Source organism: Acomys russatus, chromosome 7 (genome assembly GCF_903995435.1).
Source record: "Acomys russatus chromosome 7, mAcoRus1.1, whole genome shotgun sequence".
Lineage (NCBI taxonomy): Eukaryota > Metazoa > Chordata > Mammalia > Rodentia > Muridae > Acomys > Acomys russatus.
The window spans coordinates 9,530,190-9,544,700 of NC_067143.1; the positions used below are offsets into that span (position 1 = coordinate 9,530,190).

The following is a 14,511-nucleotide window of genomic DNA, read 5'->3' on the forward strand; positions in this document are numbered from 1 at the left end:
GTGCGTGTGCGTGTGTGTGTGTGTGTGCCACAGTGACTGTAGTGAGGTTAAGGAGTCAGTTTTCTCTTTCCATCTGGAGATTGAAATCAGTAGATCTTGTTTTGGCAGCAGCGCTTCTACCGACTCAGCCATATTCCTGGCTCCATGTTTCTTTACTTTTTAAATGAGGGCCATAAATTAATTTTATGTGAGAAAAAGCAAGTACCTTGAAAGGCTCTTAAATAGTTTAAAGAAAGTCCTTTGATTTTCTCATTTGTGCTTTCTCTCCTTTGCAGTAAGTTGGTTGATTAAAACCTGCTGGGTCCATTGTTTACCATCTTTGAACAAAACAAAGTTGATCTTGTGCTGAAAATACAAACTACTGAAGCTGCTGCCATAGAGGCAGAGCATTGTGTTCAGGACGGGGGGTTGCCCCAAAATAGGTGTTCATAGTCTGAGATGCGCATGGCTCCTGCACAGTGTATGCTAGGGACTCAGCAGGAAGGGGGCTGTTGTATGGATGTGTGCGAGCTCACAAACAGCCCATGGGAATCACATGGGTTTCATGGTCCCCTGCCTCAGGCATAGGGGTTTCATAAGTTCATTATGCTTTTTTTTTTTAAAAACAAAAGAAGAGAGAAATAGGTTCAAGTTACTTAATCTAAAATCATGTTTTCTGCATTTCATGTCTTTCCTTATAATAAGATAGTTTTGTGCTGAGAGTCATCTTTGGAAATGAAAACATGATTTAATGAAATGACATTTTCCAAGCTTTAAGTGAAGTGGCTGTTTGGATTAGCTTGTTTAAATTAAATTCTTGTTTTCTTTCGCTTTTGTTAGCAGGCACACTCCATGCCCTTCTCCCCCTTTTTTCCCTCTGTACTGTGTGCCGAGATTCAGCTTGGAAGTGGAAAAGCAGAGTTAGCATCTGCCTTGCTTGTACTATGGCGCACATCGAGTGATAATCATTTTGTTATAACTTTCCAATAGCAAGATTCATTTCATACCCACCTGCATCATACCTAGTACACAGAGCGCTCATTCATCCTTTGTTCAATATTTTCCATAGTGTTACCCTTTAAACTCCTATTCTTGGGCTGGGGAAACGGACTCAGGGATAAGAATGCTTGCCCTGCAGAAAGGAGGACTTGGCTGGCTGTACCAGCACTCACATGAAAAGCTGGGTGTGGCCACCTGTTCCTCTAACTCCAGCACTGGGAGACAGTAACAGACAGATCTCCAGAGCTCGCTGCTAGCCTGGTAAGCTGACCTGGTGAGCTTCCATATCAGGGAGAGACCCTGTCTTAAGGGAATGGAGACAGCAGAGAAAGACCCTGATATTCTGTTCTTGCTTCCTCATGCAAAGGCATGGGTGTGTGCGCTTGCACATTTATATGCATGCAGTATACGTGCTACAGAAACACACAAAGTAAAACTACATTGTTGCCACAATTCTGATGATGATGATAGTTCCTTGTAGGAGCAGGCAAGGTGATCTCTCAGGTCCAACAAGAACTGTGTTTTGTTTTGTTTTTTTTCCTGTTTGTTTAATGAGAGATTTAATTAAATGAGTTATAGCTGGGGTTATTTATATAGGCAGGGCCTCAGAGCCCCAGAACATGTTATAGAAATGTGCCATCTATCTTGGATGAGAGTGCTTGGTCTTCTGTAGAAGGATCAGAGGAACTCCCTGCGGGGTCTCCAAAAGTCTGTGAGAGCTAATTCTTTTTGTCCCACTCTGCCACTGTGTGTCCTTTCTTTGCCTTTGCGTCCGCTTCCAGAATGAGATCCGTGACCTCTTTACATAGTGAAAATGAAAGTCCACTCAACAGCGACTCAAGGCCACTTTGGGTGGACAGAGGCCACCCTGCCTGGCGTCCTCCAGCTGAGCATTGTAGGTGGCCTTTGCAGTCCGTGTGCTCACTGCTGAGCTGGGCCACTGAATGGGGAACCCTGCTTATTCATCTCTACACTAATGGTGCCTGGTGCCTGGCAGAGCAAAGCTTGCAGCTGGTAGTATTCCACCTGGAACTCTGATTACAGCCCTTCAGTGTGTTCACCCTATCCATACCCGTGAGTGTCCGTGTTTCCCTTAGCCCACACACATAGATTTATTCAGATTCTTATCCATTGTGCCCAGTTATCATTCAGTGAACATTTGCCACATCTGCTAAAGAGAACCCTGGGATCTCCCTAGGTGCTTTTTGAATAGCAAATGCTGAAAACCCTTTCCTTTAACTCCAAGAAAGCTTTGACCTATTCTGGATTTTTGTCCTGATGTACCCAAGAGCATTCTAGGAGATATTCTCAATTACTATGGGACAATGCTTTCTTTTGCCAACCTGAGAGATCAAGAGCTTCTTTTTCGGTAGCAATTTTCACCATGCATCCGGCTTCCCACACTCTGCAGAACTGTCATCTCGTCTGTGCCCTGTAGGTCCTGGCAGAGGCACATAGAGTAAACCCATAGGTCTGCATTGCTCTCATGCTTCTATCACTGCTGCTGCTGGAAGAGAGGGCAGGAGCCTGTCGCTGGGTCAGAGGTGGGAACTCTATTATAAAAGATAGTTCATTTTAGGATGTGCTCAGGAGTCCACCTGCTGGGCCAGCTCCCTAGCCATAATGAAACAAGCTCTAAGCTAATGAGCCGCATGGGATTAGGCACATTAATTAGGTAAATAAGACCATGGTGTCACTCTCTGCTGTGAAGGTCATTTTGTCTTCCCATAGCTCCAGCCCCACTTAGCCAAGCTGAGGATGTGCAGTTTGAGTCTTAACTCTGCTACTTATTAGCTCTGGGCAGGCTGGAGAGAGATGCTTAATTAACTCCATCTCATATTCCTTTCCTATGTAATGAGAATGACACTATTCATACGATTATTGTGAGGGTTAAATTATATTACATGTGTTTAGAGCTTGGGCATTAGAAGCACTTAAGGTTTTAGCTATCACTATTAACTAATAGGTTGCATGATTTGGCTGCCTATGAACACTTGGTTTAGCTGTCTCAGCATCTCTACGGGTGATGGTCTTTGCCCCTGTGTTGTTTTTATATAACACTTCAACCAAGTTCTCATTATAATGCTGACATCTAGTAAAATGCTATACTATTGATTTCAGCATCTCATTATATAGCAAATAATGAACCAGTATATAAAAGAGCAAAACCGAGGGACGGTAACCCAAGCAGCCTAGGACCAGCTCCATTGTCATCTCCAAGGACAGTGGTTGCATTTGCTCCCCTCCTCTCTTTCTGTTTTTAATGGATAAGTGAGTGTTGTCTTCCTAAAATCTAGAGCTTTCTAAAGGCTCACAGCTGCTGGGCTGTGAAACCCACTGAGCCCACTTAGTGCTCCGTGTGGGGGTGGGGGTGGGGCTTTCTAGTGGAGCATGGGTAACCTTTTAAGGCCCACAGCCTGAAAAACAAATGTACTTCCTCCTCCCTTGAGCAGCCATTAATTTCCAATACCTCCTCTGTGCTGGGATTTTGGGTAGCTTGTTCTTGTGCAGGTCTTGTGCACTAGTCAGTGCCTCTGTGAGTTCATGTGTGCAATGGCCTTGTTATGTCCTATAAAATCTGTTTTCCCACATACATCCCTTACCTGTAGCTCCTACAACCTTGCTGAAGCCTCTTCCATGAACCCTGAGCCTTGGGGAGAGGAAGTGTGATACAAATGTCCCATTTAGAATGGAATACTCTTTCTCTCTGTATGTTGACCAGTTGGAGGTCTCTCAATTAATTAGGACCTATCACAAACAGAAGCTTCTCTAATGATAGTCATAGTTCTACTAATCTATGGGTACAAAGATGGTAACGTGGGGGACAGCTTCTTGCCATGTCGATTTAGCAGAATAGCATATTAAGTTCTCTCTTAGGTCCAATGACCTAGCTGGCCACGGGTCTTTTTGGCTTAGATAACATGGCCAGACATGAGTTCCATTTTGTGGAACAGGCTTTATATCCAATGAGAAAACGATTCATTGTTCCTATAATAAGTGTGCCACTATTGCATGAGTGGGCATATCTTAACAGACCAGTCCTTATTGCAGCTTACAGGATTCACAGCTGGGTAAGATGGTTAATGACAGCACTTTCTTGATAAATGGAAGAGAGCCAGTAGAGATGAAGACTCCAGATCAGTAGCAGCTTGATTTCTCCATGTCCTATATCTCATGCACATGGTGTTTTTAGCACTAGAGTCTTATCATCAAATTTTGGAAGGTGACAATAGCCTGTAATGATTAGGGACATCTATTGAACCCATTGACAAGAATTAACCCATACCTGGCATTAAGATTTTTACTGGATACCAATGAGAGTGGCACTGTCCTTTAGCTACAGAGTAACTACATTTAAACCTTCATACATACATATGCATATATTTCAGGACATTCTACTGCAGTAAGTTTCAGAATGACTTTTCAGATGTCTTTAGAGTTAGTCAACCCTCCCTATACTTCCTCCTTGACTCTGCTCTCCCATCCTCCATCCTATTTAACCATTTCTGTTCCATTGTTCCTTCTTTCTCCTTCATACAACCTACATTTTTTTTAAATCCCCGTCCCTTGAAGTTCATCCTTTTTTTTTTTTTTTTTTTTTTTTTTTTTTTTAAGTTCATCCTTCTGGCTCCTTATTAGTTTCTTGGACTTTTTAAGTATTCCAAACAAAGCATACATGTCTAAAGATTCAGAGCTAGAATCTACATATGAGAAAGAACATACAATGTTTATTTTACTGAGTCTAGGTTACCTCACTCCTAATGATTATTTCTAGCTCCATCTATTTACCTGCAAATTTTATCATTTAATTTTTATTTATAGCTGAATAATATTACATGGTACACACACACACACACACACACACACACACACACACACATTTACACACACTCCCCACATTTTACTTATCCATTTATTGGTTGATGGGCATCTAGGCTGTTTCTATTTTCTGGCTATTGTGGGTGGAGCAACATGGGAATGATGGGCAGGTGCCTCTGTAGCGGGTATAGAGTCCTTTGGAACTCCTCCCAGGAGAGAAATAGCTGAGTCGTAGGGCATATCCAGTTACAGCTTTTTAAGGAACCTTTGTCCTGATGAGTGACTGTGCAAGTTTGCATCCCCATCACAATGAATAAGTGTTCCTCTTTCCCCCCATCCATGGTGGTGTTTTGTCATTTGTATTTTTTATCTGAAACCTTATGACTAGAATCAGATGAAATCTCAAAGGTCTTTTTATTTACATTTCTCTGATTGCTGATGACATTGAACATTTAAAAGAAAAAAATTGCAGCCATTTGTATTTTTTATTTGGAGAACTCTCTCTTTAGTTTCATGCCCAATATTTAAAATAGGTCATTTTCTTTTTTGGTGTTTAGTTTTTAAAAATTATTTGTATATTGTAGACGCTAACCCTTTGTCAGAAGTAAAGCCTTAGTTTCATGAGGTCCTGTTTGTCAATTGTTTGTTTTACTGTCTGTGATACCAGGGTTTTGTTTAGAAAGATATTTTCTATGCCTGCAAGTTCAATTCTATTCCTGATTTTCTCATCTAACATATTCAGGGTATTAGGTCTTATGTTGAGATTCTTGATCCATTTGGAGTTGAATTTTATGAAAGATAAGATCTAGTTTAATCTTTCTACATGTGGCAATCCACTAGTCCCAGCAACATTTGTTGAAGATAAAAAGCAAAACGATGATGATGATCATCATCAGAAAAGGAGACTAGCAGGTGGTTTTATGGGAGGAAGCAGAAGTAGAGTGGCAGTTGGCACTGCTGATGAGATGAGGGTGGCAATGATGGGTGGGTTATACACTATGGTGGGCAGATTAGGTCTTGTCAGAGAGGAGCAATGAACAAAGTCTGGAAGGAGGCAAGAACGTTGGAGCAGCTGAAGTCTTGGGCACTAACGTTCCAGGCCAAGGTAACAGGTGTGAAAAGGGTTAAAACCAGAGATGTCCATAGCATAGTCAGGAAGCAGCCAGAAAGTCACTTAAGCAGAGCCATTAGAACACGGAACAATAGCAGAAGAAGAGGAGAGGGGCAGAGGCCGGTCATAGAGACTGCGGCTCTTGTTCTAGTGAGCGCTTCCATCTGAAGAACTTTGGGCAAGGGACCTGATTTCCTGTCTGAGAATTTCACTTTGTCTCCTGTGAGATGACGGTAAAGAACAAGAACCATAGAGACGACAAGAACAGAGAGGCAGATGGACCACAAGCTGCTTTGGGGCAGTCGCCATTATCCACTTACAAGACGATAGCGGTTGAGACACCACTGGATTTTTTTAGTACACTCTCTTTTTAAATTTTTTTATTAATTTATTCATATTACATCTCAACTGTTATCCCATCCCTTGTATCCTCCCATTCCTCTCTCCCTCCCATTTTCCCCTTACTCCCTCCCCTATGACTCTGACTGAGGGGGACTACTTTCTCCTGTATATGCTCATAGGTCATCAAGTGTCTTCTTGGTAGCCTGCTATCCTTCCTCTGAGTGCCAGGCCTCCCCATCCAGGGGACGTGGTCAAATATGGGGCACCAGAGTTCGTGTGAAAGTCAGACCCCACTCTCCACTCAACTGTGGAGAATGTCCTGTCCATTGGCTAGATCTGGGTAGGGGTTTGAAGTTTACTGCACGTATTGTCCTTGGCTGGTGCCTTAGCTTGAGCAGAACCCCTGTGCCTAGATCTGCCCATCATAATGTTATTCTTGTAGGTTTCTAGGACCCTCTGGATCCTTCTCTTTGCCCATTCTCCCATGCTTCTCTTACCTAGAGTCCCAATAGGATGTCCTCGCCTCTGTCCCACTTTCCTGGTAAGTGAAGACTTTCATGGGACATGCCCCTTGGGCTAGTGTGCAGATATAAGTGAGTATATACCATTTGACTCTTTCTGCTTCTGGGTGAACTTACTCATTATGATCATTGGATACATTCTCAAGATAGAGGCAACTGAATTTCTTCAGACATTAGCGTGAGAAGCTGAATGGTTAAGGAGGACACACTAGGTACAGGATGCCTTGCTATAGAGAGGACTGTGGAAGCCACACACTAGTGTGAACAGGGTGATATCATTTACAAAACTCGCTGAGGCCTGTTTGGAGAGAAGTTTGGAGAAGGGCACAAGAATCGGTGCACAGGGGCAGGACAGTGGTGTAGGCATTACACACCATCTCATATCAAACAGAGGACATGCCAAAGCCCTTTATTAAGTAGCATTTTTTTCTGTGAAACAATTTGCAATCATTTGATCTCTCTTAGCCATTTAATTGAAAAATGACCTTGATTTGTCAGTAATCATACACTCATAAGACAAGTGAGAAAAATTTAACCTACAAATTATATTCAGATGGAAAGGGTCTTTTGGCAATTTGTGATTTTAGTAATGCAGAATTTGATGCTCTGGCAACACATTTTGTAGACAAATCAACGGATATTAATACTGCTTTGGCTTTCTTTGTTGAAGTTTTGAGGCAGAACTTAGCAATTTGCAAAATTTATAATGAATTCATTCACTTGCAAAATTGATATACTGGCACATTTTTAGGCAAATCACTATGTACTAATATTGACTTTATGGTTTTTATTTTTGAGTGCATATGTTTCTTTACAGGTCTTGAAGGTTTTTATGGGTTTCTACGAAGTTTATAGGCTCATAAGTCTAATGGATCAAACAACAGGAATACCATGGGGTTATTTAGGAACTTAATCTCTGGAAGGGAACTTTTGGAAGCCTCTTATTTTCAGTGGTTTCACAGAGGCAGGAGTTTAGGAAAACTTACATGAAAAAGTTTGGGCCAGCCCCCATCGTACAATGTCTACTCTTACATTCGAAAGACACCTTGCGCCTGATGGTCAAATGGACCTTACAGTTGTTGATTAGTGAAGTTGGATCTGGCTTCTTGACTCCATTTATTATTGTGCAGTTAGGGTGGCTGTTTGTGTCACTGTGAAAGTATTTTCCACCGTGATGTAGTGAGGATGTTGGGAGAATTAGTGAGAGGCTTGAAAAACAGATACAGAATATTGATTTTGGTTTTTACCACCCATAATAATGGATTCTTCTATTTTCCCAGTAAGTTAGTATTGATTGCATGTATTGAACTTGGAGAGTCCTAGCTGTATTATAGATAGAGGGCGACACATTAACTGTGGGGTAACTAAGTTTAAGGAGATGTTGCTCACTTAACACTGAATTCACTTTCAGTGGTAAAGTGGGGATAGTGGTTTCACAGTGAATCTGGAAACACCTTTTTCTCTCTCAACAAACTATGTGCTTTTGTCATTAAATGTTCAGATAGTTTGCATGTTTCTTGAGAAAGAGGAAATATCAGTTAAAAAAATCAAACTAGCAATCTTCAAACATCAAGCATTTCCTCTTTACTGTTCAAAATGTGCTAACAAGGGCCATTTATAAACTCTTGTTCCAGTGTATGGGAATTCGTCCGCATCTGCCCTATGTGTCCTTGACTCATTTACAGCTCAGAATATTGTAATTTATTTCATTTTCATCCTTTCCCTGAGTGGGATTCCTAGTTTCACATTTTTAAAATGAATATAGTTCATCATGTGTGATTGTTTTCTTCTGCTCGTTTGCTGTGGAGCCCTTGCCAGTAATGAAACAAAAGACTTTTCAGGCTGAATATCTGACGACAAATGACAGCACCTTTGTCATTTCACCTTGGTGCCAGCTGCCAATCTCCTCACAGAGCCTGTGTGTCTGTCCTCTTAGTGCACCGCTTTCATGGCTGCATAGAAAACCTTAGCGACCAGTGCTGTCTTGCATTCCTTGTCTGATCCCTGCGTGTTTTGCTTTGTGGATTGGCCGTTTGTAAAGAATGTTTCACTTTCAATGGTCCTAGAGGTGAATTCTTGGGATCCTCAGGTCTATAGTGAATTCAAGGCCACCCTAAGCTGCAGGAGATCCTAAGTTCAAATGAACAAACAAACAAACAACAATAAACACACAGTGTTTTACTTTCTTTTCTTATGGTGTTAGTGAGGTTGGCGGCCCGAAGCCCTCTGCTGGAACTCTTGATTTGTTGTTAATATACCATGAAAAGATGAAGCCATGACAACAGATGAACTGCGGTTTCAGACTTTTCAATCTGCAGATTTTCTTCCCTCTGGGTGCTTTGAACAAGTTAATTTCCATCTCTTTGTGTTTATCAGTTTACTGATCTGTGAAATAAAAGTTGCCATCATTCATCCAGTGCGTGTTTCCTGAGAACCTTGGGGCAGGGCAGTGTCTCAGTCCCTCACTTCTTGTGACAAGAGTGCCTGCCCTCTTGTCCTTGACTGCAGCCAACTCCCATGGGAGAAAGCAGGGGATGCACAGACCCCAACAGTTCCTAAACACAGTGCAGTCATTCTGCTCTCACTCTGCTTGCCCTAAGACATTTGCCTAGGGAATGTGCGCCATTAAAATTCTTTTAGTGCTTTTTTTTGGTCATGGGTTTGCCCTCAAATCTGAAAAGGGAAATTTCTGGGGGAGGTTGTAGCTTTTGAACAGTGGATGAGTCCCTAATGACTACCAGGAAATACGGGAGACTGAAAGACAGAATGCTAAGTCAGGTAAGTGTCCCAGACCATGATTGGTTGGGACAGTTGACATTTCCACCATATTTTGTGAAAGTCTTGCATTTTAAGGTAGCATTCCAGCTGAAATTTCTAGTCTAGGATGAAGCCATCTGTCTCTAATTAAGTAAGACTGGTTCTGCAAAGCCCTTCTTCCATGTACCTGGGTGGAGACAGTCCACAGTGCTCAGAGAACAGGCTCCTAGAATGTTTGGGACAAAGGGGGAAAGCAATGAAGGAATTTTGCAAAGAGAGTTGTTTTGTTTGGTTCTCACCCCCCCCCCCAAGAAAGACACCATTAACAAGCAATTAAAAAAGAGAACCAGAAGCTTCCTGGAGGGCAAACCAGAAGGCCTCAGAAGAGATCATTCACTGGGTAGATGCTCTGAAGAAGATTGACCTTCAAATACTTCAGTTTTTGTCCTCTCCCCTCTACCCCCACCTCACCCCCAAGCCCACCTTGTGTAGAGCAGAGATCAGTGTTGAATGTCTACCTTAACTGCCCTCCACCTTAACTTTTGAGGTCGTGTCTAACCGTGGAGCTCACTCTGGCAAACTCTTAACTGACTTGGGCACCTGTTCCACTTCACACTCTTGAACAAGACCACTGCTTTGCCTGGGTCATATGGAGGGATTGTTTTCTCTGAAAGATCTGTCACTTGTTTCTCTTCAATCTTCATGGAAGGAGTTTGTATTCTGCTGCCTGGTGGTCTTTGGGTCTATTCTGAGTCCTTAAGCAGGAAGCATGCAGACCTAGTTAGAGAAGCGAGGCATGCTGCTGGTGCTGACCGCCTCTTCCAAGAGGTCTTTCTGTCCAGGCATCTGCCCTACTTTACACACGTCACCTAACTTAATCCCTATGAAATACTCTCTCCATTTTAGGCATAAGCATTGGGACTTCACTAATTTGCCCAGAGCCATCAAGCTAATAAGGAGTAAAATCTGATTTTAGGTAGTGCTCTCTGAGTTGACCCTACATTTTCCCTTTTCATTAGAAGGAATGGATAATTTTATAAAGATCAGAATCCCCTGGCTGGCCTAGAATACATATATAAATTGAATATAAATCCTCCGACTCTCATTACTGTCTCTTTGATCTTTAATATTTAAAATTTTTATAGGCACACAGTGACGCAAATATATACGCAAACAGAGCCATCATCCACCCATAAAAGCTAAATCAGGGAGAGTCAGTAGAGATGTTTAGAGTACAGCCAATAGCTCAATGATGAAAAGGCAGAGGGAAGAGCCTAGCCCAGTGGAGCACACCTGTCACCTCCTCCCCTTTGAAGCTGAGGCAGGAGGATTGTAAGTTTAAGATCAGCCTTTAGTCGAGTTAGGGAAAGCAATACCTGAGTGCTGGGCATGCAGGGAGTGTGGGGATGACCAACGGATTCTGGAGGCCATGTGCCTCCATGTGTTGAGCAGTGTGGCTGCAAGCGAATGGAACACACATTTTGCTGCTCTGCTCTCTGGGTGTTTCTGCCTTTTTAATGCTCTAAGTTTCTCTCAAGGCCATTCGCCAGGACCTCTTAAAGTACTTACTGCTTACTAGGTAAATGCAGCCTTGGAGACCAGTGTTCTTGACATAAGGCCGCTGGGTGCGGAGTATACTGTGTGTGGAAGCATGCCTACTCATTCCCTCAGAGTTCAGAGGACTGCATGGGAATCCCACGGAGTACAGGCAGCTCCAGCTTTCATTCAGGACAATTTCTTGTGGAGATGTTTCACTTGGCTCTAAGGATCCGGAGTTGAAAACCGTGACTGGATATCTTCACTAAGCCAGAAGCACTTAGAATTTGGAAACAGATGTGTTCATTCCCTGAGTCTTTAGAGTGGCATGCTGCTCCGAGCAGTGGTACACACTACACACTACACACTATACCTTGGACTCATGGTGAGGACTCTGAGGATCAGTGTCCACCCATCTTGAAACACTCGAAGGAGTCTTTTTTTTATTAAATACTCTTTTATTTTTACATATACATATATATTATTTCACATATATACTACCTACAGCAAGAGGAACCATGAAACAATCAGGAATTATATAAATGTTACATTCTTAGTGTTTTGGCTATTTGTATTTGGCAGCCTTGAAGAAAACATCTTTCCTATCTCGGTGCATATAAAATTCTGAATGTAAATCAATATCTATCATATCTCATCACTATCAACTTAAAACATCTACCTAGACCTAAAAACCTCTTAACCCCTAAACAAGAAGTCCTATGGGAATTGTCACTGGCTGACTTCTAGGTTGATTGTGTTGCTCTGCAGGAGAGGGCCCTGGAGGAGGCACCAAGTGGAATAATCTCTGTCCGTTTAGTATGATGATGTGGACTGTGAAGTTGACCTCATGCGATTCGGTTAAGCCTGACAGTGCCCATGGCTGCATTTATTTTTAAAGATTCAAATTCAGTTAATTTATGGTGTGAAGTATTATTCAGATAGTTCTAGAATCCTGGCACGTTTGGCATTGTAGCTTGCAAATCACTGGTTAAGGAAATCAGAAGAGAATGGTTGGAAACATACCGACTTCGGCAACAGGTCAAGATGTCAGCTCAGTTTCTCTGCGTCCTGTCTGGGTGGCTCTGAGAAAGCCCTGAGCTACTCAGGTCACTGTGAGATTTTACAAAGGTGAAGTAACTGGGCACGACGTCTGCCAAACTGTAGGTGTTCTGCAGGTCCCAGCATCTTTACTTTGTTCTTTTTTGTTCATCTGTAGACACACAGTCACCCTTGGAGAGTGATAATGTTGCATCAGGCCTGGCAGCACACACTCAGGAGGTGGAGGCACAGGGAGGCAAGGGTTCAAGATCATCCTTGGCTATATGACACCTGCTTCAAAAAGGCAAAGTAGGGGAGGGGAGCAAGGGGTAAGCGGGAGGGAAGGAGGAATGGGAGGATACGAGGGATGGGATAACAACTGAGATGTAATATGAGTAAATTAATAAAGTATATATTTTTAAAAAGGCAAAGTAATAACCAAAGGAAGGTTGCGAGAGTGGTAGACTTTGTGTTTGAAGATACCAGATGAACTTTAAACTCGAATTCCTTAGTTTTTTTTTTTTTTTCTATGTGATTTTTAAACAGCCTCTTAAGAGTTGACATTAGAGTTTAAAAGAACTAGGAAGCCAGATAATGGGGCTGATATGACATCATCTGCTTCAAGGCCACCATGGGGGTTCTGCTACTAAAAACAAATAGTAATGAACCTTTCATGCTTCGCAAAAGAGCACAAGATGTGCTTATTTTAAATTGTCCCTTCCAATGGATAAAGAAACTGCGGTACATATATACTATGGAATACTACTCAGCTATTAAAAACAAGGAATTCCCGAAATTTGTAGACAAATGGATTGAGCTAGAAATGATCATAATGAGTGAGTTAACCCAGAAGCAGAAAGACTCAAATGTTATATACTCACTTATATCTGCATACTAGCCCAAGGGGCATGTCCCATAAAAGCCTTCACTTACCAGGAAACTGGTACAGAAGGGAGGACATCCTATTGGGACTCTAGATGAGAGAAGCATGGGAGAATAGCAAAGTAGAAGGATCCATAGGGCCCTAGAAACCTACAAGTAGAACATTATGAAAGGCAGATTTGGGCCCAGGGGTCCCACTCAATCTAAGGCACCAGCCAAGGACAATACAGGCGGTAAACTTTAAACCCCTACCCAGATCTAGCCAATGGACAGAACATTCTCCACAGTTGAGTGGAGAGTAGGGTATGACTTTTACACGAACTCTGGTGCCTCATATTTGACCATGTCCCTTGGAGGGGGAGACCTGATGGCACTCAGAGGAAGGACAGCAGGTTACCAAGAAGAGACTTGATACCCTATGAGCGTATACAGGGGGAGGTAATCCCCCTCAGGAACAGTCATAGGGGAGGGGAATAAGGGGAAAATGGGGGGGAGGGAGGAATGGGAGGATACAAGGGGATACAAGGAATGGGATAACCATTGAGATGTAACAAGAATAAATTAATAAAAAAACAAATAAATAAATAAATAAATAAAAATAAAATAAAGTGTCCCTTCCACATTTCTCTTATAATATCCCAACCTGTTATTTCTTGTGTTCCTTAAAGCCTGGTGTGGGCTGAACCTGTGCAACTCCTTGCAGTGCCTTTTGAGTATGTGTGTGTGTGTGTGTGTGTGTGTGTGTGTGTGTGTGTGTGTATCTCCCAGTTGTCATGATGAGTTACAAAGATTCCCATGACACTAAAATTAGCATCTGAAATAAACCTGAGGAATCATTGCTCAAGTACTGAGATGAATATGTCTTTAAAAGTATGTCTGAGGAGGTGGAGGCAGGTAACAGTGCCTCTGAGCAAATGTAAAACACCAGGGATCGTGTCGGGTTGTCGCTTGTATTCTGACAACCGGGAGCCTTCTTAACCCAACTGCTGGAAAGCTGACAAGTGTTCTATTCTAAAGACAGCAACCATTCAGAGTTCCAGACCTTGCTTTTTGTTCCTCCCAAATGATTGTCCATGCCACTTCGGAAAATCAGAACAGCAGGGCAGTTGCGAGATTGTGTTTGCAACTATGGAGTCAGGATTAAGTTTTTGATAGCTCCCCTTTCTACTGTGTAATCTTGGACAGAGTTGTAGGTTCAGTTACCTCACTTTTAAAATATAAAGGATATTTTAGGACGGTTCCACCTCTTCTTCTCCACTTCTCTCTTGGGCTTCTTCTCATAGACCGGATTCCCTTGGACAGCAGCATGAGCTTTCTTGTACATCTCCTCCATCATGTCTGGAGTGATGTTGTTCTTTATGTCCTGAGAGAACTGTTTCTTGTATGCATCTTCATCTTCCTCCATTAGGTATCGCATGTAGTCTGCAACGTCCTAAAATGTCCCTTGCCCAGAAGAAAGATCGGGTTGCTCAAAAGAAAGCGAGCTTCCTCAGAGCTCAGGAGCGGGCTGCTGAGAGCTAAAGCAGT

At 42.4% G+C, this 14,511-nt stretch overlaps 1 protein-coding gene across 2 annotated transcripts in view; it reads left to right on the top strand.

Annotated features, from left to right (window-relative positions):
• Nell1 (neural EGFL like 1) overlaps positions 1 to 14,511 on the top strand; it is an 884,393-nt gene that overhangs the window by 398,917 nt on the left and 470,965 nt on the right. The window lies entirely within an intron of this gene.